Source organism: Tamandua tetradactyla, chromosome 7 (genome assembly GCF_023851605.1).
Source record: "Tamandua tetradactyla isolate mTamTet1 chromosome 7, mTamTet1.pri, whole genome shotgun sequence".
Taxonomy (NCBI): Eukaryota; Metazoa; Chordata; class Mammalia; order Pilosa; family Myrmecophagidae; genus Tamandua; species Tamandua tetradactyla.
The window spans coordinates 85,815,147-85,842,718 of record NC_135333.1 but is presented as its reverse complement, the minus strand read 5'-3'; the positions used below and the strand labels follow the sequence as shown (position 1 = coordinate 85,842,718).

General features: G+C 37.8%; 2 long non-coding RNA genes across 3 annotated transcripts in view; both read right to left on the bottom strand.

Annotated features, from left to right (window-relative positions):
* The window catches only part of LOC143691591 (uncharacterized), a 208,645-nt gene that overhangs the window by 19,768 nt on the left and 161,305 nt on the right, over positions 1 to 27,572 (bottom strand). The gene's annotated exons all lie outside the window — the stretch shown is intronic.
* LOC143689845 (uncharacterized) lies at positions 12,061 to 16,854 on the bottom strand. Its single transcript, XR_013178935.1, has 3 exons — positions 16,634 to 16,854; positions 15,871 to 16,383; positions 12,061 to 12,209 (listed from the first exon to the last, which is right to left on the bottom strand). It is a non-coding gene; the product is annotated as an uncharacterized LOC143689845 (long non-coding RNA).

Below are 27,572 nucleotides of genomic sequence, written 5' to 3'. Positions count from 1 at the left end.
GAATTTTCCTCATGAATTTATACAAGCAAGCCTTTTATTTTTACGGATATGAAGGCCAATCAATTTAATAATTGCAGTTAAAATGCAGTCAACATTTATTATGCAAAATCTAGGCAATGCCTGGCACCTAATACGTGTTCAATATATCTTTATTAAATTATTTAATTATAAAAAGTATATAAATATAAAGATTTCCACAAAAACTACAAATTCAGTTTTACTCATTAATTAAGAACTTCCATGGAAGTTTATTTAAGTCCATTCTTCGACACAGGATAAGTCAAAGTAGCAATTCTTCAAATAGTTTTTATCACACAAAATTTTCCAAATCAAGCTAATAATAATTGTATATTGGGCATCTTTATCTCAAAACATTTCTAGCAGGACATATTATGCTGTAGCTAAATCATTTTTACTGTGAAAGTGATTGTTTTCTAAGCTGCCAGGAGTGTCAAATGGTGCCACAGGCAGTTAATTATAGCAACTGTATTTAACCAGATCTTACTACAGAAGAGATTTGGAAAAGAAGCTGTAATAGGTTAATGTATACATAGCTGACAATACATTAGAAGAGTTTTATTTATAGAAAATGCAATTCCTGAATATGTGCTGGAATTCCTGTAGTCCTTTCAACTTGGAAGAGGGTAATTCTATCAGGTATGAACCAAAAGATGCTCTCCCTAGCTAAGAAAGGTGTTTTTAGACTAACCCATCTCTGCTAGAATATTTTTCAGGTGGAGGTTTTATTAATATTCAGCAATGATCAAAACAAGAATTCTAAAACAGAATAAATACATTTTTTACAGAAAAAAAGCACATTATATTCTATGCTGGATTCGAACACTCCTTAGGAATCTAAGGAGCTTATTTAGTCCATAGATTAAGATGTTAGAATAAATATAATAAAAATACTTTAAAGGTTATGTATCAACAAGGTGTCAGTATGCATAAGGATGAAGTATTCTAGTCATAATTAAATTTCAAATCTAATTATAATTTGAGGCATCCTTTTAATTGCATTGCAATATTTTATTTTCCTAGGAAGATGAGTGGTACAGCATCTTTTATCTGTAATTTTCATTTAATTAAAATGTAAATAAATCAAACCTCCTGCTTAAAAATATTTACTTTGCATAAAAAAGAGGGATTTATAAAGTTGAGTTTATCTAGTTAATCATATTTACTTTGAGCCATAAACATATGATACATAGAAGTAGAGGTCTAAATTTTCCTAAATATTATTAAACAGAAAAAATACTGTTGCCAGTAAGTATCCTTCTTGCCAGTGAGTATTCTTTCACTTCTGACAAAATCCTACTAATCCTTCAAAGCTGAGTTCAAGTTTCAGCTCCTTTGTATGAAGTCCTGCCTAAGCAGAAAGCCAAATTCAGCCAGGGACTTAAACCCGTAAAGGGCACCAAACTATCTCCAGAATTTTACCAAATCATTGGAGAAAAATGTCTTTCTTGGAATTCCCTCAAAGAGAGGGCTACAGGCAGTTAGAAAGAAACTTCAGGCTTTTGGGGTGGATGGTAACCACCCTTCCCTAAACAGCATATATATCAGGGATCATTAACTTTCCCCATAAGGATAAAGCTCCCCAAAAAGATTTGGTTCTCCTCTGTGTTGTGTACAAGTTTAAAGCCAAAATGAGATTCCTGGACAATCAAGGAAAGGTTAGAAACAGGCCTGAATATTTCTCCTTTGCATTCCCCCACCATCTCTGCCCCCATAATGATAAACCTTTTCTCTAAATTAGTGTTAAATGTTTGCAAAACACCTCCTGGACCCATTTCCTTATATTACTTTTGACATTATACATAGACTGTAAACTAGAAAAGGAAGTATATGAGGATATGAAGGGAGTAAGGCACAGTGAAGAGCTGATAAGATCAAATGAATGACAGAGCCTGCTGTGGAGTGGAAGGAATTCTGTAATGGGAATTGAGATGGAAACACAGGAGAGAGTCAGTAGAGAGTGGGAACTTGAAATTGAGATTATAGAGAGGTTGCAGCTATTAGTAATGACACATTTAGGTGATGATAAGGGAGAGGTAGCTGAGGTTTTAGGGTGAAGGATGACATTGGAGCAAAGGAGGCCAAGAGAAGCCAGGGATTAGAAGACTTGTACTCAAGAATACTGAAACCACCAAGAATTATGACAGAAAAATGTTGGGATCAGTGACAGTGAGCCAGGAACACCAATATTCAAGGACTTAGGGAGAGTGTACCAGGGTGCCTTCAATGACTGCAGCAAGGAGGAGCTGGTAGGTAGTTTGATGGTTTCAGACTCAAAGCTGGGGTTTATAATCATGAATAAGGAAGAAAGTTGGGAAATAGCACTGAGGAACATGAAGGCACCTAGCCTACCTCCACTCAACAATGTGAGAAAGGAAACAGGTATCAATTGAAAAGGGAAGCAGTGTCCTTAGAGGAGAGCCAGGTTTCAGCTAGAGGTGGAAGTGAAGGAAACATTCAGAGAAGAGGTTAATGATATAAAGGATTTTGCTGATGGCTGGTTATAACTCCCAGGAGATGGAATGGAAGGGTTGTAGGTATTAGAGAGGAGGGAGATGAATCATGAAAGGAGCTGTATGGGCAATAAAGTGTGTGTGGGGGAGGGGGGAAGGGGTATACTGCCACACTGGGTTTCTAGTGGTTACTGAAATAGAGTAAAAGGGTAAAATTAGATTAGTCCTGATGGTCTCAAGATTGACAGTGATAATGAGGCTGTGCATATTGTTCAAGAAGAGAGGATATGGGTCTGCCAGGAGCTGTAAAGTCCTGCTCTTACTTTGCCCTTGCAGTCTCAGAAGAAAGCATCAGGAGATTCATGCCACCCTCTCTTGATTCTTGGAGCACTTAGGGTTTCTAGGTTTCTTCATAACGTCCTTAAAGGGACACCTGGAGATTAGGAGGGCAGGAGTCTTTTCCCTGAGCTTTCTGGACTCTCGACTCCCACTAATGGCACTGTGCAGGCTGGAGAAGGATGATCTTACCCTGGATCATGGAGGGCTTTGAATGCTATACTATGACCTTTTATCTCCCTTAAACAATGGTAATCCATTGGATACTTTAAGGATAAGGATGATAAAATTTGAAATAGTCTATTAGAGGAATCTAGCAGCTTTTAGAAGTTGGTCCTAGAGGGCCAATGGCAATGGGTGATGGGCAGCTAGAGGAAAGTCTGATTGCAGAACTCTGCTTGTTTACTGAAGGTGGTACCCAACCCCTTTGAAAAGGTAGGGGTGGCATCTTGAAAAGGAGCCAGATTCAAAAACTATTGTATCCACTGGTCTCTTTTTGGGAATATTCTTCTTTCAGAACATTCTCTCACTGACTTTAAGCCATTAATCATGTCACCACCTTCTCCGAGAGGCCTTGCTGGACCCTCCTATTTAAAATTGTTACCTCCATACCCTTGCCAGCTTTATTTTTTCCTCATATCACTTATATAAATCTCTAACACTTTATAGCACTTTCATTTCTTTAGTGTCAGTCCCACCATCCTCACCCCAAACTATAAGGTAAACTCCTTCAGTGTGAGGATGTTTCTTTCATCCACAGTTTTATTCCAAGAACTAGAACCATGCCTGACACAGAATGAGGGCTCAATAAATGTTTCTTAAATAAATCTGCCTTGTCTCTACTTTTCTAGAATTATGCTCCTTACACACCAAATGACTCAACCAAGCACACTAGGCAAGGCCTCCTTATTTGTTGTGCCCTTCCATGCCTTCATGCTTCTCCTCAAATAATTCCCACCACCCAGAATGTACCTTTCTCACAGACTCCATTTATGGAATTTCTATGCATCTTTCAAAAGCAATTTAAATACTACCTTCTTCATCAGGAGGTATTATCAGTATTGAGATCAGTATTCTGATTCCATCTATCAAAATATTTTTTTTCTCATTCATTGTTCCCAGAATATGTTTATTATATTTTTATTCTTCTGAATATTATGCCTATTTATATGTCTATTTATTATATTTTTATTCTTCTGAATATTATAACCAGTTGTTCACTGTCTGTGTCTGTATTTTCCCACCAGAATTTATAAGCCCCTTAAATTAAGAATTATACTCTCATTGGATTTTATTTTTTTTTGGTATGCTGTATGGTGGGGTCTTATTTCATTATTTTTCCATGGGAGTATCCCATTATTGCAGTACCGTTTGTTGAATTTTGTTTGTTTGTTTGGTTGGTTTTCTTGTGTGTTTTGCTTGTTTGTTTTTTGGGAAGTGCATGAACCAGGAATCAAACCCAGGTCTCCCACACGGCCCTCATTAGATTTATATACCCAAAAGGTTCATAACAACGACAGCATATAATAATATAGTAAATAAATAAGTGGATTGGATTGAATCACTTTTTTTAAAGCAATAAATTTCAAAGTACATTGTAACGAGTAGTTATAGAACAGACTTCTATAATGGTATGGGTTATCGTTCCACAGTTTTAGGTGTTCCCTAAACTCCAGTGCTACAAGACACTGGAGACTAAGAAATATCAATATAATGATTCAGCTGCCATACTCATTTGTTGAATCCTATTTTCTCTGTTATAACTTCTCTTTCTCCTTTGATCCTTTTTCCAATCTTTAGGGGTATTTGGGCTCTGCCCTTTCTAACTTTTTCAAGTTGGTAAGTGGTGTTGATTATATGGGATGGGAGATGGATCTAGTTGATGTCTGGAGAGACTGGGCCCTCTGGGTTACAGGACTTATCTGGCTAGAAAACCATTTGGTGTGTAGGTTTCTGGAAAGTAATCTAATCTTAGTATATGAAACTTTTGTAGAATTTCAGATAGAACCCTCGGTGTTCTTTAGGGTTAGCAGGAATGGTTTTGTTTGGGGTTTGACAAAGTGTGGTAATTAGCATTATCTAGCTAAAGTTTACAAAAGAAAAGCCTCCAGAACAGCCTCTCAACTCTATTAGAACTCTCTGAACAGTGCTACCTTATTTTATTGAATTTCCTTTACCCTTTTTGGTCAGGAAGGCATTGTCAATCCCACGGTGCCAGGGCCAGGCTCATCCCTGAGAGTCATATCCCATATTGCCAGAGAGACTTTCACCCCTGGATGTCATATTCCACATGGAAATAACTTTTAGGCAAAACTATAGGTAGGCTTAGGTTCTCTGCTTCAGAAATAAATTTCACAAAAGTAAGCCTCAAGATCAAGGACTGGGCCTACTGACATGGGAGTCCCCAGTATTTGAGACAGTATCAGGGGTTTCCCTGGTGGTAAAGCTTTATAGTTCCATATTTTTTCTCCTGTCTCTCAAGGGACATTGCTAATACTTTTTTTTATTGTATAATATAATGTATATGCAAAGCAAAGAAAGATGATAAGCAGTGGTTTTCAAAGCATCTTCAACAAGTAGTTACAGGACAGAGCCCAGGGTTTATTATGGGCTATCATATCATCATCTCAGATTTTTCCTTCTAACTTCTCCAGAATATAGGAGGCTAAATGGAATAATATAGTTTTATCATCACAATTGACATCTTTTTTTTTTTTGCATGGGCAGGCACCAGGAAGTGAACGCAGGTCTCTGGCATGGCAGCGGAGAACTCTGTCTACTGAGCCACTGTGGCCTGCCCTTTTTCATGTGTGTGTGAAAAATAACATAATACAAACCAAGCAATACATTTCAAAGCACAATACAACAATTAGTTGTAGAACAGATTTCTACAACTTTGCTTTGCTTTGCTTTGCTTTGCTTTGCTTTGCTTTCAGAGTTTGGTATGGGTTACAATTCCACAATTTTAGGTTTTTACTTCTAGCTGCTCTAAGATACCGGAGACTAAAAAATATCAATTTAACGGTTCAGCAATCATATTCGTTTGTTAAACCCTACCTTCTCTGCATAACTCCACCATCACTTTTGATCTTTGTATCCCACTCTTTAGGGATATTTGGGCTATGCCCATTCTAACATTTTCATGTTGGAAGGGGCTCTCAGAAATATGGGGTAAGGAGATGGAACTAGCTGATGTTCTGGAGAGACTGGGTCCTTTAGGTCCAGGACTTATTTAGTCTAGGAACCTCTTTGGAAGTTGTAGATTTCTGGAAAGTTACCCTAGTGCATGGAACCTTTGTAGAATCTTATATTTTTGCCGTAGGTGTTCTTTAGGATTGGCTGGAATGGTTTGGGTTGAGGTTTGTTTGTCAATACTTAATTAACTACTTGTGTTGTTTGCAAGCTGCGGGAATGCAATTTACCAGAGTTACAAGTTTACAGTTCTAAGGAAGTGAAAGTGTCCAAATTAAGGCACCAATGAGAGGTTACCTTTACTCAAGAAAGGGTAATATTGTCTGTACCTTCACTCAAGAAAGGGTGATATTGTCTGGAACAGCTCTGTCAGCTGGGAAGTCATGTAGCTGGCATCTGCTGGTCCCTTTCTCCCGGGCTCTTTTGCTTTCAGCTTCTGTTCCTGTGGGGGATCCTCACTTTGCTTCTCCAGGGACGGCTTTCATTTCATTTTTGCTTACCCTTGGCTCTTACAGGTTCTGACTTGCTTAACATCTCATGGCTACATCTGCTGGGCTCCAAGCATCTCTAAACGTCTGTGATTCTATTCTCTGAAGCAACTGTTCTCCAAGTATGTACATCCACTTTCTCCATCGGCTCTGAGGCTTCTGTCATTTCTGTAGGCTTTGTTATTTTCTATTGTTTCTCTAAAATGTTTCCTCTTTTAGAGACTTTAGTAAACTAATCAAGACCCACCTGGAATGGGTGGAGTTACATCTCCATCTAATCAAAAGTCACACCCAAGACTGTGCGCATCACATCTCTGTGGAGATAATCTAATCAAAATTTCTAAAATACATTATTGAATCAGGATTAAAAGATCCTCTGCCTCCACAAGACTGAATCAGGATTAAAGCATGGCTTTTCTGGGATGCATAATATTTTCAGGCCGGCACATTACCCAAGATACTCTGGGATATATCCAGGTACAATATTAAGTTACACAAAATTACAAGCATTCATTCCCACTCTGGGCTCCATGTATTTGGGTTGTTTCACTGAGCTATCCAGACAGGTTAAGTCAGATTATGTGCTATAGAAAATTTAGGTTTTGGACAAAATAAACCGCTTACCCTTTGTGCTCATACAGTACATGAAGTTCTAAAATTCAGACACTATCATCCTTACCCTGTATTCTGATTCACGTAAGTCCCAACCCGATGGACTTCATTCTTATCTCTACTTGAAGCCTGATCTCTTTCTTTGGTCCTTAACAGATGTTATATGGAGCAATGCTGACTTTCAGAGCTGCAGAACTCCTACCCTGAGTCTTAGGTTTCACACAGGCAGCTAAAGTTTCAGGGAGATACCAGGTTATACATATACAGCACAGCATCTCAAAATTTAGAAATAAAATTAACAGCGCTAATGTTAATATGACTAAATGTGACTGCTCTAAGAGTTTAAAACCTAGGCCCTGATTCTCTTATGGGTATTTTCTAAAAGGGACCATACAATATTCGTTCTTTTGTTTCTGGCTTATTTTGCACAACATAATGTCCCTAAGATTCATTCACCTTGTTTCATGCCTCAAAACTTCATTCCTTTCTGTAGCTGCATAACATTCCATCATATGTATATACCACAGTTCTCCATTTTACTTCTCAATGTATCCTTCAGCCACATCCATCCATTGGACATAATGTATAATGTCCAAAGTCAACAATCCATGTTCCACATTATCCTCACTTAGTCATACAATCCTCAACACTCTTATTTTTAGACAATTTTCATTGTTCCCAAGGAAAAATCACCAATGATCACACTCCACAAACAGAAAGTCCAAACCCCTTAACTCTTTCCTACCCCCACCCCCCCGCCAATTATTTACCTTGTATTGCTGTGGTACTATTGGTATCTTCCTGCTAAATATAGACCATAGCATGCAATCGTAGCTTTACCCTATACCCATCTATTGTTGACTCTTTGTGCAGGATTCACAATTTTAAAGTAGTTGATGCAGGAACTTATTTATATTTGTAGGGTTAATTGGTGGGATACATGGCTCTATACAACTCCTTTCAATCGTGCTCACCTTCAGTATGGCAGTACTACTTAGAAACCCTGCAATGAACTGCTTTTACTTCTATCCATTCCCTTACATTTAAGATCAACCTCAACAGCTATCCATTCATCTGTCTCAAGCTTCTGTGTATCTCTAGGTCCCCTATATTCTACGTTATACGCTTCTGAGTTTACCTTTACCAAGATCATAACAGCAAAATCATACAGTATCTTTTTGTGTTGGGCTTATTTCATTCCACATTACATCTTCAGGTTTTATCCATTGTGTCATATGCTTTGGGACCTCATTTTATCTTACTGCTGCATAATAGTCCATCATTTGTATGTACCATATTTTGTCTATCCAGTCATCTGTTGATGGGCACTGGATTGTTTCCATCTTTTGGCAAATGTGAATAAAGGTGCTATGAATATTGGTGTGCAAATGTCTATTTATGTCACTGCTTTCAGGTCTTCTGGGTATCTAACAAGTAGTGGTTTGCCAAGTTGTAGGGCAATACAATACTTAGTTTTTTGAGGAACCACAAAACTATCTTCCAATGGTTCAAAACTATTTGTACCATGTACATTCCCACCAGCAGTGCAAAAGTGTTCCAGTTTCTCCACATCTTCTCCAACATTTGTAGTTTTCAGTTTGTTTAACAGCAGCCATTCTTAAAGGTGTGAGGTGATATTTCATTGTAGTCTTGATCTACATTTCCCTTATAGCTAATGAAAATGAGCATCTTTTCATGTGCTTTTTAGCCATCTGCATTTGCTCTTTGGAAAAATGCATATCCATACATTCAGCCCATTTTATAATTGGCTTGTTGTTCTTTTGTTGTTGAATTGCATGATTTCTCTATGTATACAGGATATCAAACCTTTATCCAATATATGATTTCCAAATATTTTCTCCCATGAATTTGGCTGCCTCTTACCTTTCTGATAAAGTCTTTTGAGGTACAGAAGCATTTGATTTTGAGGAGTTCTCATTTATCTATTTTTCCTTTTGTTGCTTGTGCTTTGGGTGTAAAGTTTAGGAAGCTACCTCCTATTGCTAGGTCTTGAAGATGTTTCCCTGTATTTTCTTTTAGGAGTTTTATATTACTGGCTCTTATATTGTTGATCTACTTTGAGTTAATTTTTGTATAGGATGTATTGTAAGGGTCCTCTTTCTTTCGTTTGACTGTGGATATCAAGTTGTTCCATGCCCATTTATTGAAAAGACTATTCTGTCCCAGTTCAGTGGATCTGAGAGTCTGTCAAAAATCAACTGATCATAGATTTTGGTGGTCTATCTCCACACTCTTGATTTGATTCCATTGGCCATTACTTCTATTTTTGTGCCAGTACCATGCTATTTTGACCACTATGACTTTATAACAAGCTTTAAAATCAAGAAGTGTTAGTTCCCTGACTTCATTCTTTTTTTAGGATATGTTTAGCTATTCAAGGTTGCTTTCCCATTCAAATGAATTTGATAACAAGCTTTTCCAAGTTTTCAAAGTCGGTTGTTGGAATTTTGACTGGTATTGCATTGAATCTGTAGATCAATTTGTGTAGAATTGAAATCTTAACTACATTTAACCTTCCTATCCATGAGCAGGGAATGTCTTTCCACTTATTTAGTTCTTTGACTTCTTTTGGTAGTGTCTTGTAGTTTTCTGTGTACAGGTCCTTTACATCCCTGGTTAAGTTTAGTCCCAGATAACTGATTCTTTTCAGTTGCTATTTTGAAAAGATTTTTTCCTTAATTGTCTCCTCAGTTAGGGCATTGCTTGTGTGTAGAATATTACTGATTTTTGCAATTAATCTTGTATCCTGCTACTTCACTGAATTTGCTTATTAGCTCAAATAGCTTTGTCATAGATTTTTCAAGATTTTCCAAGTATAGTATTATGTCATCTACAAATAATGAAAGTTTTACTTCTTCCTTTCTTTTTGATTTGGATGCCTTTATTTCTTTTTCCTGCCTGATTTCTCTAGTTAGAACTTGCAGTACAATGTTGAATAATGGTGGTGACAGAGGGCTTCCTTGTCCCATTCCCTATCTTAGGGGGAAGGCTTTTAGCCTCTGACCATTCAGTACAATGCTGTTAAGTATTTGCCTTTTATCATATTGAGGAACTTTCCTTCAATTTCTACTTTTAGGTGTGTTTTTATCAGAAATGAATTTTGTTGACTGCTTTTTCAACATCAAGCAAGACGATTATGTGATTTTTCCCTTTCAATTTGTTAATGTGCTGTATTACATTGACTGATTTCCTTGTGCTGAACCACCCTTGCATACCTGGTATAAACCCCATGTGGTCATATGTAGACTTCTGGTGTATATGTCTTCTAATGTGTCATTGGAGTTGATTTGCTAATATTTTGCTGAGAACGTTTGCATCTATATTGAATTACTTTTTTATCTTGCTTTTCCTATGTATTTACCTCTATTAGCCATTTTTTTTTCATTCTTATGCCACAATTCAGGTTTTGACATCAGGTAAAATGAGTTTCAAAATAGTATAAATATCTCCACATGTTTCTTGATCTTAGAGATCCCCAATGTCTGACTTTTTGGGGTCATAACAAAAGCTGGTTATGGTGTTGTGATCTAAAGGGAAGTTCAGGTTTCCTCATGCCTCACCTAAGTATTAGAAATCATGAGAGCAAGGACATTTTATATGAATACAAATAATGCAGGGATGGGGGTTTATACCAAAGTATAAAATGGGTCAGAGGTTTGAGCCACATTTTAAGTAGTCTCTCTGTGATTTTCTTCCTTTTATGATATAAAGGAAATATAAGAATTAGAGGTATGGATTTGTGCTTTCAGTACTGATTGCTGAACCTGGAACAAGTAAAAGAATTTTTGATGTTCTACAACCTAGGATTAACTATACCCTCTTAAGTTTCCTGTTAGAAGCCAATCTAGATTTAAAACTAAAAGCCTCAGATTTTGGAAATAACATCCTTCTATCATTCTTTCATTCAACCAATAAACATTTATTAAGCACTTTGCACAAAAGACCTTGTGGATATAAAAGTAAATAAAACAAGTTCCCTTCTTTTGAAGGACAATAACATGATTGGTGCCATGATACTATTTTGTGCAAGAAAAGAAGAGGGACATATCCAACAAAAGCTTGTTGAGGATCTGCTATATATTAGGCCCACTGATAAATAGTCAATGCTCTCAAGGAATTTACAATTCAGTGGAGAAAATGGTTTAATGTATTTCTGTATGGAATCATAAGGACATAATGGATGTATGTTTTAGACCCAGTGGGTGTACCAGAGGAAATATAAACAACTCTATTGGTTTAGGAACAAAGAAAGGTATATGCATTTAAAAATTCAAAAATAAAGTGGTGTTTAAGTTCAGGTGAGAAAGATGAGAAATTTACCTGCATACTTCAAGAAAGAATATCACTTAAGCATAAAAAATTCAATTTGTAAAGGTCCTCTCCAGCCTTTTCAGGGGTATCATAGAAATATTCACAGGGAGGTTTGTAGACATTATCTTGAAAGTGAAAAGACTTAAAAGAAAGGGAATCCATTTAGGAGATCATAGCAATGATTTCTGAGGGTCCAAGACTTTTGGAGTTGGGCCAGAGGATTTTTTAAGTCTGGGAATTTGATAAAGGTTTGACAAGCTTTATTATACTAAATAAAGGCATTTTACAAAAGAACTACCACTTAGCATTACAGTAATATATAAAATAAATATATATTTTAAGCTTTTAATTTATATATAGTATATATAGCAAAAAGCACACATCATAAGTGACATATAATTCACGTATCATAAGTGAGAGCTCAGTGAATTTTTACAAACTACACTCATGCTGTATTTTTCACTCAGACTAAGAAATAGAACATTCCAACAATCCAGAAACCACCTTGGCTTCCTTCTAGCTACCACCCCCCAATCCATGACTTCTAAGACTAGTTTATGTATAATAAAGAATGTTTTAGCACCAAACAATGGGAAAGTGATGATTATATATTTTTAAGGCTTGAATAAATTTTGATCAATGAACAACTCACCTTTTAAAATATTATTGGTTGGTTGGTTGTTATACTGGTTATTGTTTTTTCATTTTACCATAAACAAGAAAAAAGTTCGTCCTGGATCTGCACTACTCCATAGATCCACCTTGAGAAATCAATGCTCTAGGTAAGAAATGATGAAAACACAGATTTTATTCATGAAAGGGGACAAAGAGGGAAAAAAAAGGAGGCTAATATATATGGATGTCAAAAAAAAGGAATGCTTGACTCATATGTTTGTGGGGCTGGGTGGGTAGGGTGATAGGGGAATGTCTGGGATATATACCAAGTTTCAGGTTTGAGAGTCTGAGTGGATGGTGGTTCCATTAATTAAGAAAAAGAATAAAGGAGTAAAGGAGTAGGCATTTGGTAGAGGTAAAATAAGACCTAATGAATTTGAGGTTTTTAGGGGACATTCTAGTACAGACGTTCAAAAAAGCTTTGTCTTTTGTCTTTAAGAATAAAATTGACATATGTATTACTGGGAGACCATTTTCCATGGCTCTGTAATATCTCTGGTATGTCCTGAGAACAAGGTACCAAATGGCCTTTGTTCCAGACTATTTTTTGAGGAAGTTTGTATATCAAACAGCCTCAGAAGATACAGTGCCTCCCTCCAGAGCAAAAGGGAGACAAACATGGTTGCTGCCTATTATAAAAGATTCAGGTCCCCAAGTTCAAAATTCCTCTCATTGAACACAACCCACTAAGTATGTAAATATCATCTGGCCCTCTTCATCTCACTCTGTGGGAACTGGATTTCAGAGATTCAGTGTAAAAGTGCTGTTATTCTGGGTATTTTGCTATTGCTATAAGTAATAAACTATCATTTGTCTTTGACCCAGGAGTCTTATGTCTTCTGCGAATATTAATAAAACTGGCAGGTTTCATTATTTATAATTTTTAATTTGTAAAGAAATTTTCATTTGTAATTTGTAATGAAATTACAATAATTGTAAAGTTTTAATTAACTGACAGACTTTAATATTTTCAGGCTCTTATCAGGTTTAATTCACTAATTCTGACAATTGAGGAATGATTATCAGCATTATATAAAAGGAAAAACCAAAATAACACTCTTACATGGTTGTTTTGGTAGTTTAATTATTTGACATCAAACACGTTTTTTTTTTTATATGGCTCAATGAAATGTGAATTGAATACAAGTGGCTAAAATCTGATCGAATTTTAACTAAATCCTTTATGAATTCAAGATACATATTGTAGCATGTTAATGGCACAATTTACTCAGAGAGTAAATGAAAATTGCCCTGTGGTAGACAGGATTATGGCCCCATCCAAAGATGTTCATGACCTAATCCAAGAACCTGTGAATATGTTTCCTTACATGGCAAAAGAGACTTTGCGGGTGTGATTAAGTTAAGAATCTTGAGATAGAGAGGCTATCTTGGAATATCCACATAGACCTGAAATAATCACAAGGGCCCTTATAAAGGAAAGAGAGAGGGAGAGCAATCAGAGTCAAGATGTGATGACAGAAGCAGAAATCAGAAATAGAGAGATCCAAAAATGCTGGCTTTAAAGATGGGCGAAGGAATCACAAGCCAAAGAATGCAGGTGGTCTCTAGAGGATAGAAAAGGGAAAGAAATGACACTCCCCTGGAGCCTCCATCCAGAAGGAATGCCACTCTGCCAACACCTAGATTTTAGGATTTCTGACTGCCATGTAAGATGTTTGTGTTATTTGAAGTCACTAAATTTGTGGAAATGTGTTATAGCAGCAATAGAAAAATAGGACAGCTGCAAAGTGTCTGAACCTATTCATACCAAAACATTTTATTAACTAATCTAACTTCCATTGTTATTTTTTTTATGCTGACGTCACTCTCTATTTCTAATGTATTCCCTTTGGCAGCACTGGGCTAAGTTGAATTTCCCTTTTTATATTTACTCCCCCTCAGTAAGTGGTAAAATCACTTCCAGAGATGTGAGGTTGAGGGGGAATGAAAGTGAATAGTCCTAAGCATCAAAAAAGGTAAACCACCCCTGAAGCTCTCACAGTTTAAAAAATAAACAAACATGATACAAAATTTATATTCTGACTAGTGCAATTCCTAATATAACTTATGTGGACAACTTAATTGAACATCATAAGTACATGGAACCTTGAGTAGGTTTCTAGTCTAGGCTTGGACACCAAACTGCAATGTGGATCACTGCAATTTATCTGATCACCTCTTGCCACAAATGAAGGTATTAGCATGGGCAGAGCCCGGGGTGGGGGTGGAGAGGGCAAAAATTGAGTTAGAGCCAGGAAGGGTATCCTGGAACATGCACATGGGTATAGAGTTTATGCTGCTGATGGACAGAAAGTGACACTGTTCTTGACAGAAATTCAGTCCACATGTTGCAAGCTGTACAATTCTCAACTAAAAGGAACTAAGTATATAGATGACTCATTGGCTCAGAATTTAGGACAATGGTGGGATGGGGATTTGAAGAGGAAGTTGGAAGGGAAAATCTGAATTAATTCTTATGACGGTACAGCTTCATAAGATTTCTGTGTTATCAGATACAGACAGACTCCGAAGCCTTAAGAGCAGAACTTGGGACCACCCAGTGCTGCTTCTGAATGTTAGATTTGCCAACCGCTGGAGCTATTGGCATGAAAGCTCTAATATGCATTTTCAGGACATCTGGCTGGGAATCCTGAGCTACCTGTTCAGACCTCCCTCAAATTGCAACTCCTCCCAAATATGTTGTGCTGGCAATGCTCTCTCTGGAAAACCCTGGCCCTGTTGGCCAGTATACCATACCAACCTTTCAGGAATGCCATCTACTACTGCCATCCTGCCAGGCTCTTTCCTTTATCTCCTTGGGAATGCTCAACACTCCTCTTATACGTTCTGCATTTTCTTGGTTTTAAAGTGGGGAACGCATTTCAGTATTTGAATGCCCCAGTGGAGCCCACAACTTTAACCCAATTCAAATCAACAAATCACCACTTACTACGTGCCAGACACCAACCAGGCCATAGGGAAATAAACAAAAGCATGCTCTCTTCTCTCTAGAAATTGGCAAATGAATTCTACTTCAGTTCTTTCTGAATCCTGCACTCCCTGGCCCCAGGGCTATGACTGGGAGTGCAAGGTTACTAGAGCTACTGCCCCATACTCCTTCATATGGGGTCATTCACCATTCTTTGGGATGCTGCTTCAGCCTTCTTTAATTGTGACATTTTTGTGACTCAACCCACAGGATCAACCTCTGTTGGGTCTAAAGAGCTCCATTGTGTGAATATCATTTTATCATAAAAGTTTCTCTATTTGTGGGAGGAAGAAAGTGTGAAATCGTATTTTCCAATTTGCCTTAATCAGATTTCATTTTTACTCCAGTGAAACAAGTTTCATTGTTTTCAATGAAATAAACAGCCACAAGCACATTCCCTTTTTCCCAAGAGAGCAATGCAACTCCCAGGGACAACGACAATAGGTCATCATAAGTCTCTGAGATATTTTTAAACTTTGAGTCGAAATAGGTATATCACCTTTGTCTTTAATCCTAGAAATCAACATTGCTAAATATTTTTGGGGGGGGGGGGTCAGAGCTTATAGAGATTATAAGTATAGTAAAGGCAAAAACAAACCCCCAGCCCCCACAAAAAAAGCAATTTGTCACTAAACAAGCACTTACACTTAAAAAAAAAAAAACCTACATTTTCATCAGAATTGTTATAATGCAGATTCAAAACCTTTCTGAGATAATTGAAGGGGTCATTTGATGTCCTGTCTTTGGTTTGACCTACTCACATAAGCAGTTATACCTGTGTCTGGTTGTTTTTCTAGGCTTCATCTTTTAAAGTCCCTGAACTACTCCTTCTTTACTTGGCATCTCTTTTTGCACATGAAGTGTTTTGGATCAGAAAGAATGTGACGGAAGTGCTCAGCGGTAGTGTTCTTTTTCTAACTTGGCGTGCGCAACTGCCATTCCTCTCAATTCTCATGAAAACACACATGATTGCATGACGCTTCTCCTCTCTGTGTAGAGAACCATCCTGCAGGCCTCTCACAGTGGAGCCCAGGACTTTCCTACACTAATTGTCTCCAAGCCAGTTGCTCCCTTTCCAGACTTTGTTGCAGCCTGTGAATATTTTCCATTCCAATGTGTGATGCCAAAGTCATTCCACAAGGCCTGCTCCAAGTTTTCTTGTCAAGATAACCTTCCAGCCTGATGTATAGTATTAGCACAGAGCATGGAGACCAGATTCACAATTGTATAAAACTGGCGGCAGTACAACTTCTAAAGTTGAACAATGGAATGGATGCACACTTCAACACTGAAAGGTAAAATAGATTTTTAGAGAAGGGTATCAATTTCCATAATTCTAATTGATTTAAGGATTTAGAAAACTTAGTTGAAGTTAGTAAAAAAACAGTCATTAGTATTTTATAAGCATAAAAATATAGAAATCCCTTGGTATATAAAGCTATGAAGTAGCAGTAATTTTTTCAAGTTTGCTTTTTTATCCACTAGATCTTATTTGTTTCTACTGCTTCTTTTCAAATATTTGGAAAACAAATGCTTACCTGTCAAGGTCTTGGGTCAGCACAAATTGCTTTAGTGAGAACCAAAGAAAATAATCCACTGGATTAGATCAATTTAGAACAACAGCCTGGCTTGGACAATGGTAGCAAGTGACAACTGTAGCACATGTTGAATATCATCTATAAAGGCAAACTATGGATCAATGGATGTTTGTTGTCCACCTGCTGAACAATTTTTCATTTCTATTTACCCAGTTCTAGCACCATGACTAGCAAGGAGTATATGTACTTAATGAATGAAAAATGGATGAATAAATTAATGAACATTCTCAATTTCCCTAAAGCTGTTAATTTATTGATCTATCCTTGAGCACATCAATTCTTTTACTTATTATTATTATTGTTATTATTAATATTATTATTAGAAAAGTTGTGGTAAAGAGTTTTCTTATACCAACATCTTAACAACTTGCATTGGTGTGGAACATTTGTTACATTGATGGAAGCACATGTTACTAATTGTACTATTAACTATAGTTCATGGTTTAACTTAGGGTTTACTGTTTTTGTTGTGCAATTTCAGGGAGTTTTTAAAAAAATTTTACTCTAGTAACATAAATATAACCTAACATTTCCCCTTTCAACCACATTCAAATATATAATTTAGTGCTGTTAATTACATTCACAGTGTTGTGTTAACATCAACACCATCCATTACCAAAACTTTTCCATCATCCCAAATTCCTTATACCATTCCTTATACCCACACTGTCCCCAGGTATCCTATATTCTAGATTCAGACTTTCTAAGTTTGCTTATTCTAATTGTTTCAAATCAGTGAGATCATACAATATTTTTCCCTGTGTGTCAGGCTTCTCATGCAGGATGATATCTTCACATTTCATCCACTCATTGCATGTATCAGAACTTCATTCCTTTTTATGGCTGAATAATATTCCATTATGTGCATTTACCACATTTTTTTTACACATTCCTTGGTGAGGGACACTTGGAGCTTTCATGTTTTGGCAACTATGAAAATGCTGCTATGAACATCAGTGTGCAAATACCTGTTTGAGACCCTGCTTTCAATTCTTTAGGATATATACCTAGAAACACGATTGCCAGGTCATATGTTAAATCTATACTTAACTTTCTAAGGAACTTCTAAGTTTTCTTCCACAGTGGCCACACTATCTTATATTCCCATCAACAATGAGCGAGTGTTTCTATTTCTCCACATCCTTTCCAACACTTGTAATTTTTCATTTTTTTTTTTAATAGTAGCCATTCTAGTGGGTACGAGATGGTTTCTCATTGTGGTTTTGAATTGCATACCCCTGATAGCTAGTGATGTTGAACATCTTTTCAAGCACTTTTTGGCCATTTGTGTATCTTCTTTGGAGAAATTTCCATTCATCTTTAGGCTACCTTTTTGATTGGGTTGCCTTCTTATTTGTTAAGTTGAAGGACTCTTCATATTTTCTGGATATTAAACCTATATTGGATATGGGGATGCCAAATATTTCCTCCCATATGTGGGCTGTCATTTTACTTTCCTGATCAAATCCTTTGAGGCACAAAAGGTTTTTTTTTTTTTTTTCCTTGATGAGGTCCCTTTTATCCATTTTTTTCTTTTGTTGATTTGCTTTGGTTGTAAAGTCTAAAACCACTGCCTAATGTAAGGTCCTTAGGATGCTTTCCTATATTTTCTTCTAGGAGTTTTATATTTCTGATTCTTATATTTAGGTTTTTGACCCACTTTGAGTTGATTTCTGTATATGGTGTGAGATAGAGATCCACTTTCATTTTTTGCAAATGGAAATCCAGTTTTCCCTGGACCATTTGTTGAGGAGACTATACTTTCCCAATTGAGTGATCTTTGGCCCCTTGCCAAATATCAATTGGCCATAAATGTGTGGGTTGATTTCTGAGATCTCAATTCCATTCCACTTGTCTATATGTCTTTCCTTGTGTCAGTACCATGCCATGGTTTTGTAATAAGTTCTAAGCTGGGGAAGTGTGAGTCCTCCATTTTTGCTGTTCTTAGTATATTGATTCTAGAAAATATTCCAGTTCCTTGGATCACAAGCTCTGTGTTGACGATATGAAATCAATTTAAATCTGGAAGGGGTGATGGTGGCTTAGTGGCAGAATTCTCACCTACAATGCCAGAGACCTGGGTTCAATTCCAGGTGCCTGCCCATGTGGAAACAACAACAAAAACCTGTTGGGTTTTCCTTCTGCTAAATAAATTTTCCTTCTTTGGCTAAATAAATTGATTCAGAACTTAGGCTTCCAGAAAACAATCCTGGCATAATTTGAGATATTAGAATCTCTAAGCTCTATAAAAGAAAGTTTGTGAGTTGCTAAGAACACTAGAATCACTTTTCTCTCCCTGCCATGATCCACTCCCCTCTTCTGATTTATCTCTCCTCAGCCTGCTAAATTCTCGGTTGTGTCACCTCCTTCAGAAAGCCTCTTTGAGCGTCTACCTCCCTTTCTTCTCACTCTCAACCTTGCCTTAAGTTCCCCTTCTTGAAGCTCCCTAAATTCTTGTGTTTCTTGTTATCATCTCCCTTCCTGCTCCGCGGACTCAGTGTGGGCAACGATGGGAATTTTTCTTGCTACCTTTAGTTCCTGAGATAAGGTCTGGCATTTAGTGAGTGTTCAATTAGTGTTTGCGCAAATAAATGAAGGAATGAACCACTGCATTAAATTTACCTTAAATCTCTGTTCATCTAGAGACTGTAAAACATTTGGAATGCTTTAAGAGTGGGAAGGATTACTCTCTTCTGTTTGAAGAAAAGATCAAAGGGTTTCAACCTGAGAAGAGACATGGTTTTTATTGTCATCTTTTTTCCTCCTACTGATAAAAAAAAATAGTTCAAAATAATCTTAGAGACTGACAAAACTGTGAAAAGGCAGTAAAGCCATAATTTTTAGGGCTTTCTGGTGATCCTCAAATACCTGGGCAAAGCTGGCTCAGGGCCCAGGACCTGCAGTTCCTAAATTTATTGCTGGATAGCCTGCCTCTGAAAGGATATTTTTTTTCAAGGGCTCCTCAGAGGCTGCTCTGTCAACTCTGCTCTCTCTTCTTGCCAGTTCTGCTTGCCCAGTATATAGCAGGGTCCACTGATGCCCTCTTGCAGCATGGACTTCCCAGCTAAGTTTATTATTAATCATGTTGTGTCCCTTATACTGGATTCTACCCAAATCCTGCCAATCCCCTATTTGGTACCCCTCTTATGTTGTCTTTCTTTATTTATACCATCCCTTTACTCTGTATTCCTTAAAGCGACTTTGACACACATCCTTATCTGGCACTGTATCTATCCCTTTCTGATCCATAGTTTCTTTTATCTGAAGAATCTGGCAGAAATAAGTATTCAAAGCAGAGAATAAGTCATTAGACAAAGCTCTATCTATCAAGAAAGCATTGAAAACCATAAAGACAAAAAACCCAGAATCTAGGAAGGGAATCTAGAAAGCAGGCAAAGAGGCTATGCTTTGGGGAATTAGAAACTCAAAGAATTTGTGTCACAGCAGGTAAGACAAAGACAGACAAAGAACATAGAAAACAGCTACAGGGTTACAACAACAAGACCTTGTTCCTGCATAAATTCTTTGCCTCTATCAAATAAATTTTTATTTATATCCTATTAATGAAAGAGACAGAGCTTAAAAGTAGCACTGTATTGTTTTGAATTGGGGCGCTCCACACAGAGTTCCTTTATTGCTCTAATTACATAACCTTTCTGCTTCTGCAGGAACTAGTAATAGAACCTGCACTAGGAAGCTCTTCTGGTGATTAACTAAGATAACATAGCTAAAGCATATGCCTGTTTAATAGAAAGCTCTCAATCAATATTAGTTGTCATTATTTTTATTATAAAGGAGATAGTTCTTAAGTGTAAAGGTTTGGGTCATGCGACTAGAGGTTAAAGTTTCAGGATCCCTGAAAAAAGTAGAACCAACAGAAGAACCTTTGCTTATAGGTAGCTTTGAATGAAGAAAATATTTTAAACCATTTTCTCAGAAGACTATTTTTATCTTTATTGAGGCATACTTGGCATACTATAAACTGCACATAAAGTGTACATACAATTTGATTAGTTTTGACATATGCATAACCCTCAGAGCCATCACCACAATCAAGATAATGAGTATATCCATCATCCCCAAAAGTTTCCTTATTCTCTTTTGTAATTTCTCCTTCCCATGCCCTCCTACCCCTTCATCATCCTCAGGCATCCTCTGATCTGCTTTCTGTCACTATGAATTAGTTTACATTTTTCTAGATTTTATATACATGGAATCACACTCCTACTTTCTTTGTGGTCTGGCATCTTTCACTGAGTATAATTATTTTCAGATTAATTTACACTGTGCATGTTTCAAGAGCTCCTCTTTTAATTGCTGAGTAGTGTTCCATTGTATAATATATGTGGTTGTTTCCAGTTTGGGCTATTACAAATATAGGCACAGTGAAAATACATGCACAAGTCTTTGTATGGGCATAGACTGTCCTTGTCTCTTGGACAAGAACCTAGAAGTGAAATAGCTGGTCATAGTGTAGGTGTATGTTTAACTTTTAAAAGACACTGACAAAGTATTTTCCAAAATAACTGTACCATTTATATACTTAATGGTCAAAAAGTTGCTTTTTAAATCACTTGTAAAAGGGTGGGAAAGAGCCTTCGTTAGCCTTAAATCTGGATTTGAGAGTCATGGCTTGATCCATGGGCTCTAAGTGCCAAACTCCCTTAGAAAGTTAGCCCAATTGTTTTATTTCTCTGGGGATATTAACTACTTGAAATATTAATGCACAAAGTTAAACAAATCTAATTATAAAAGTAGCATAACAAATGTTGAGTAAGGCATTTCTTTACTGAATTCAAAACCATCTCTGCCAAGACTCAGGGAGGATGCCCAGGTCTAATAGTGCAGGATGTGATGAGAAAATCACCTATAAACCCTCATTCCAAACTCTTAGAGCGCAACCCCCACCCCCTTGGTCTTTATCATCCTCTGTAACTAAGAGGTCATGATAGAGTGCCAAGTCAGTCAAGTATGTCTACATGGTTTGAGGGCCTTCACCTCTGAGGGTGTCACAGTGCCCACCCAAAATGCTACTCCTTCAACTGGGAGGTAGAGATATTTGCAGATAAGTCAAAAAACAAACTGAGACTGCAAGCATATAATAGTATTGAAAATAACTGGTCATCTCAAGTCCAAAATGTTAGAAATCACTGTTCCAAGAATCTATTTTGAAGAGAAAGATAATAAGTATGATGTCAACTGGATATCTTAATAATAAAACCATAAATATTACTGTATTTGGGGGCTGGAAGCTGCTAGTATAAATCATTCTCTCTCTCTCCTTATCCTCTCACCCCATCTGCCTACCCCACTTGCAGCACATACACACACAGATTCCAACTCATTCTCTCTCTCTCTCTCTCTCTCTCTCTCTCTCTCTCTCTCTCACACACACACACACACACACACACACACACACACGGGGATTTTGGCTTCATAAATGAGGAAAGAAATTTGGGAAGGAGCAGGGCCAGGACAAACGAAAAGGAAAGGCCTGTGAAATGGATTCAGAACCTTTGGTTAAAGGAGCAAAGGCCAGAAGCTACCGAAGAAGAACCTTGTGGAACTCTGAGTACAAGTCAAGCTCCTTCAGGCCCAGGGGACAATGTGGGGCACAGAGTTGAAGGGGAGGCCCTTTCTCACTGCCTAGGCATGAAAACAAACATCCTGGTAGCCCGAAGATGGGACACTAGAAAATTTCCAGAGACTGCCCCTGGGCAGGACACGGGTCTACTTTTAGCAAGAAAGGAACTTCACCAAGCAACTTTGCAAACAGTGCATATGGCATGAAAAGCAGAAAAAGTGGTAAAAAGAATAGCTAGCATTTATCAAGTTGTACTATGATGCCTAAGGATCTTACAAATATTATTTCAATTTATCTTCAAAATAAATATATTGTCCCAGTTTTTATAGATAAGGAAATCCAGGCAGAAGAAGGTTAAGTAACTTGTCTAGGGCATGGTAGGCATATGTTGGGACGAGGATTAAATGTAGTCAGTCTGCTTCTAAAACCCAGGCTCCTGGAGAAAGAGGGATGGGGCAGAGGAGAAAGGAGTAGACACATGGGGCAAATGCAGGCAGGGTGTTGCATGAGGGCCCCAGTGAAACTACTCAGAATAAGTAGGGCAGACTATAAAGAAACATGGAGGAGGAAGAGGGGATCCCACTATATACAGCACAGATATCTGGGCACCAGGAAAACCTGACAAGGTGTTAATTCCAGCAGAAGGTCTCAATCATAGACTTGTCTATAGGGGATTATACTTTATCAAGCCATGTTATGATTAAATATTTTTTTGTCCTTTTTAATGAAGGGTTTATCATTGTTCCAGAAAACAGCCCCAAAAAGTGTATTGTCTTTGGGTAGACTTCCCAGATGACAGAGGACAGCAGTTATCTGTGCATGTCTACACTGAAGGCAGGATAGAAGTCATCAAAAGCTCCTTTCCTGAAAGGGAGCTCTCCAACGTTAGGAGTTACTGCCTACCAGAGAGATTTGAAGGTTTGGGGGGCTAAGAATTACTTTGAGGCTTGCAAAGAAATCTGCCTTTGACGTGGGAGTTTTTCTGGCTTTGAGACTCAAGGAGGAAGCAAGCAATTAAGCTCTGCCAAGACCCAGAACTACACTGCAGTTCCACTCACACAGACTTGCCCTCTCTCTCCCTGCTGGGAAGACCCCTCACGCCCTTGCCTACCCAGCAGGAATGGACTCATTTTTGAAGGCTTGGTTAAGCAACCACTTCCCCACACTCTTCTTTGCTCCCACTATTGCCTGGAAAGGGGTTCTCCCGGATCTCTTCTCAGTGAGAATATTAATTTGCTTTCAAACATGTGTCCCCACAATAGGCTGAAAGTTACTTAAAGACAGGAACTCTGTATTATTTACCTTAAGTTCAGATAGGACACTTTTTCTTTTTTTAAATGAAGGAATGACAGTGGGCAGTTGGTGAAAACTTCAGCAAAAGAAATCAGACTTGCTAGGAATCTTAGACTCTTTTTTTTATTTTTCTGTAACTTCCCCCAGGTCAGAACTGCTCCTCCCTAATGACAGGATTTAGGAAACTGGTAATAATATGTGACAGATGGACACTGTCCTCAGACATCTTCAGAGGCCCCAGGCCTCAAAGGCACCCAATTGACAATTCCTATGATGGATGAGATTGCTTGCAAGAAGAGGCTGGCCAGACTGGCAATGTTAGGGCTGATGCAAAGGGACCAGGGCAAACAGGAAATTTAGAGATGTCATAATAGGGACTGCCAATAAAGTCCCTGTTTTATACACTATAAAAACGAGCAAAAACCACGTTTGGGCATGACTTAAAAATTGAGATTTAACAATCAGACTTTCTTGAAAATAAAATTTGGTATCGCAGCCTTACGAACATCATCACAAAAATCTTAAGCGGTCTTCTTCAAGAAGTACTTTCCCAATCGCTTTCTTAAAAATAGTAAATGGAGAAAGAGGGGAATTTGTTCTAAAATATTCATCCTGGCATCTTTTGATATATATATATATTTTGCATCTTATGATTTTATTTTCTCTGCCCTGCCAGAGTCTTAGCCACTGTAATAAGAGCTCTATCTTCCTAATCATTCAATGCGTAAGTCCCATCAGAGCATGGTCCACTCCTGTGCCGCATCTAGTTTTTAACAGTACTGAATAAAATGTAAAATACATTAAAGCCAAAACTGATATTAATTATATGTAAGATTTTTTAAAGGGAGGGCACAGGCCTTGATGAGACTTAATTATATCTAAAAAAAAAGTTTTGTTGTTAAGGGGGGATATGTTAATTTACCACATTGATTCCTCTGAGACATTCCTTGAGCTATAAATTGATGTTAATTTTTTGTGGCTCAGAGACGTCCTATATTAGGAGAAAACATTTCCATTAAGACTTAACTACACTTTTAAAAAGTTGCTGCCTGAGTCATTCAGAGGTACAAATGTACTCTAATCCCTGCAGTATAGGGCTGAATCGGCTTGCCCCCTTATCTAACAATGAAAATTGAAAGTAATTGACTAGGGAAAGAAAAACAAACTAACAAAAAAATCTCTCTTTTGCCTACAATGTTTACAGAGAGCAATCATCATCACCATCCAGCGTAGATAAAAAGACTGCTGGCAGAATATCCCAAATCATCTTCCTCAATAATAAAGGCCTTTCTTTCCTCTCAGACTTCTTTTGTGTTCCCTCATCTTGCTTTATTATTTCCCTACTAGGACAAATATGCTTACAAAAATATTCCCCAATCTGGCTCATCCATGGGGAATTGACCACAGGTCATGGACCATGGAATGACATACTACATTATCATCCAATCAAACAAAAAATAATAAACAGGGGGAACTTGCTACGAGGTCTTGAAAGCATAGACCTCATAGCCAGCTCTGCCTTTGAAGGCTCACTTTTTTATTCAGTGCTGGTGTGGCGTTGTTCTTAGCCTATGACCTGTGTGCAGTCCCCTGCAGACAGTGGAGATCTGAGGACCATTGTTGTGGAGTGTGTTATTAGATATGAAGAAAGAGACTGTGAATGAATGAAACAAAATGTCAGATCCCTTCAGATTCTTCAAGAATAAAAGCAAACAAACCAGAGACTGAATACTGCCAGGTTGTATGTATGTAAGGGAACCAAATTGTCTATTAAATTTTTTCTAACCAAGAGGAAAAAACCAGGAAGCAAACACTAAATTAAGTTTTTATGATGTCTGCAAAGACTAGGTGATACTGTCACCTCTCTCTTTAATAAAATACCATTGTACCATGTGTACAGTATGTACCAAGGCCTCCTCATGCGTCTTTGAAAGGAGATGAAATTCCTCAGCAGATGGAGGATGAATAGATGCCATAGATAGAGATAATCCATATGCTAGAGAAAGTGCTAAATAGCCCACTTCATGGAATGGAAAGGTCAGATGTTTGGATGAAAATTCAAATTCAGCAGACCCGTTTCTGATTTGTTTCTTCTTTCGTTTCTTCTTTCAAATATTTATAGAGTGCCTGCTACATGCCAACATTGCACTTGGCCTTGTAGATGCAGCAGTGAAGAAGAATGGACCTCTACCCTCAACACGGTAACAGTCCAGTCTGGTCAGGACTCACAATCAAACCCACTCACAATCAGTATCCAGATTTTCAAAGATACAGGACGAAATCATACTTACTGAGGAATCACAATTAGGTCTGGTCCTTACTTACTTACTTATTTATTTATTATTGTATGCTGTATGGCAGGGTCACGGATCGTTATTTTTCCATGTGAGTTATTGCAGCACCATTTGTTGAAATTTTGTTTGTCTGTTTGCTTTTGTTTCTTTGTTGTTTTTGGGGGGGGTAGGGTGGTGTGCACGGATCGGGAATCAAACCTGGATTTCCCACATGGCAGGTAAGAATTTTACAAAAAACACTGAAGTACCCTTGCATCCCATGGGCCCTTATTTTTAAGACTTCATGAGGGCCCTTCCTTTAATCCTCCATGTGACTGGACTTTAACATCAGTCTTCCATCCCCTGTTCGCTGTCCACCTCCCAGCCCCACCTTCTTGCCCTCTTCCATCTATAGGGAGAGATGTAGCTTTTTTGTTCACATGCTTTTGGGAGAATGTGCAGAGAGTGATGAGCAGGAGAGTGTGGTCAACGAAAGGAGCAAAAGATAAGTGTCTAAGAGCAGAGTGAAAGGACAAGCTCAGGAGCAGGTTTGAGAAGGAGGGACTAAGGGAGTGGATGTTCTGGAACATGGGCAGGAGGACGAGGTGTGGATGAGGAAATGAAGGAAAGCTTTTAAAAACACTGCTATGGGTTATGATTAGATTCCCCTTAATGTTATTAAAGGGATGCAAGTAATAATTAGAGTTTCCATCCCACTTTTTTTTTTTCACCATGACATTCATGATTAAGCATTTTAAAATCAAAAGTCCTGCTCTTTTTTCAGTTGAAACTACTGTGGCAGAAAGAAATAGAGGGATTTCGAAGCTTACATAGCTACTTAAGGAAAAGCTTCAGATAGGAATGTAGAGTGTAGACTCTACACTCTACACTCTACATTCTTGGTCATTTTTGACCAAGAACACTGGCTCTGGAGCCAAAATGCCTGTGTTTGAATCATAGTTCTGCTACTTAGTAACTGTTCCTCAGTTTCACCAATAATACTTCCCACCTCAGAGGCTGGGAATGTAAGGATGAGATGGGTTCATACATAAGAAATGTTTTTGGACAGTTCATGGTAAGCATTCCAATGTTTGGTAGAAAGCGGCAGTGGCGGTGGTAATGATAGCAATAGAAATAGTGGTAGTGGTAGAAATAATAGTAGTATTGTATTAACAGAAACCACCTTGCCACAATCTTGTAACTTGTTCAAAAAAACTTACAAAATTGATTCTGGCTCCTTATATATGGGACTAATAAATGCCAACCTTTTTTTTTTTTTTTTTTGCATGGGCAGGCACTGGGAATCAAACCCGTGTCTCTGGCATGGCAGGCGAGAATTCTGCCTGCTGAGCCACCATAGCCTGCCCTCCACTTAAGCTTTTAATGCCAGTTCTTTTCCCCTAGAAAAGAAAAAGGGGATTGACTCACTTGTTGGAAAATCAAGACCCAGAGAGGATCAAAGGTTCACACTGACCAGACTCCCACAATGGTAAATAATACAGAGAAAAGCGTTATTCCTCTTTCTCTTCCATTATTGTCTCGCGGCATGAAAAGTTTTAAATTATCTCCTTCCTGCCATGGTTCACTATTTGCAGTCCCTCTGAGAATAGAGCTGAGTCCTTTGTAACAGCCAATTTCGTACACAATGTATGTTTTAACCCTCACAGTGCTATAGCATAGGTATGGCTTATCCTACCACCCCCCCCTCAAAGTTGACAAAATTGGGTCT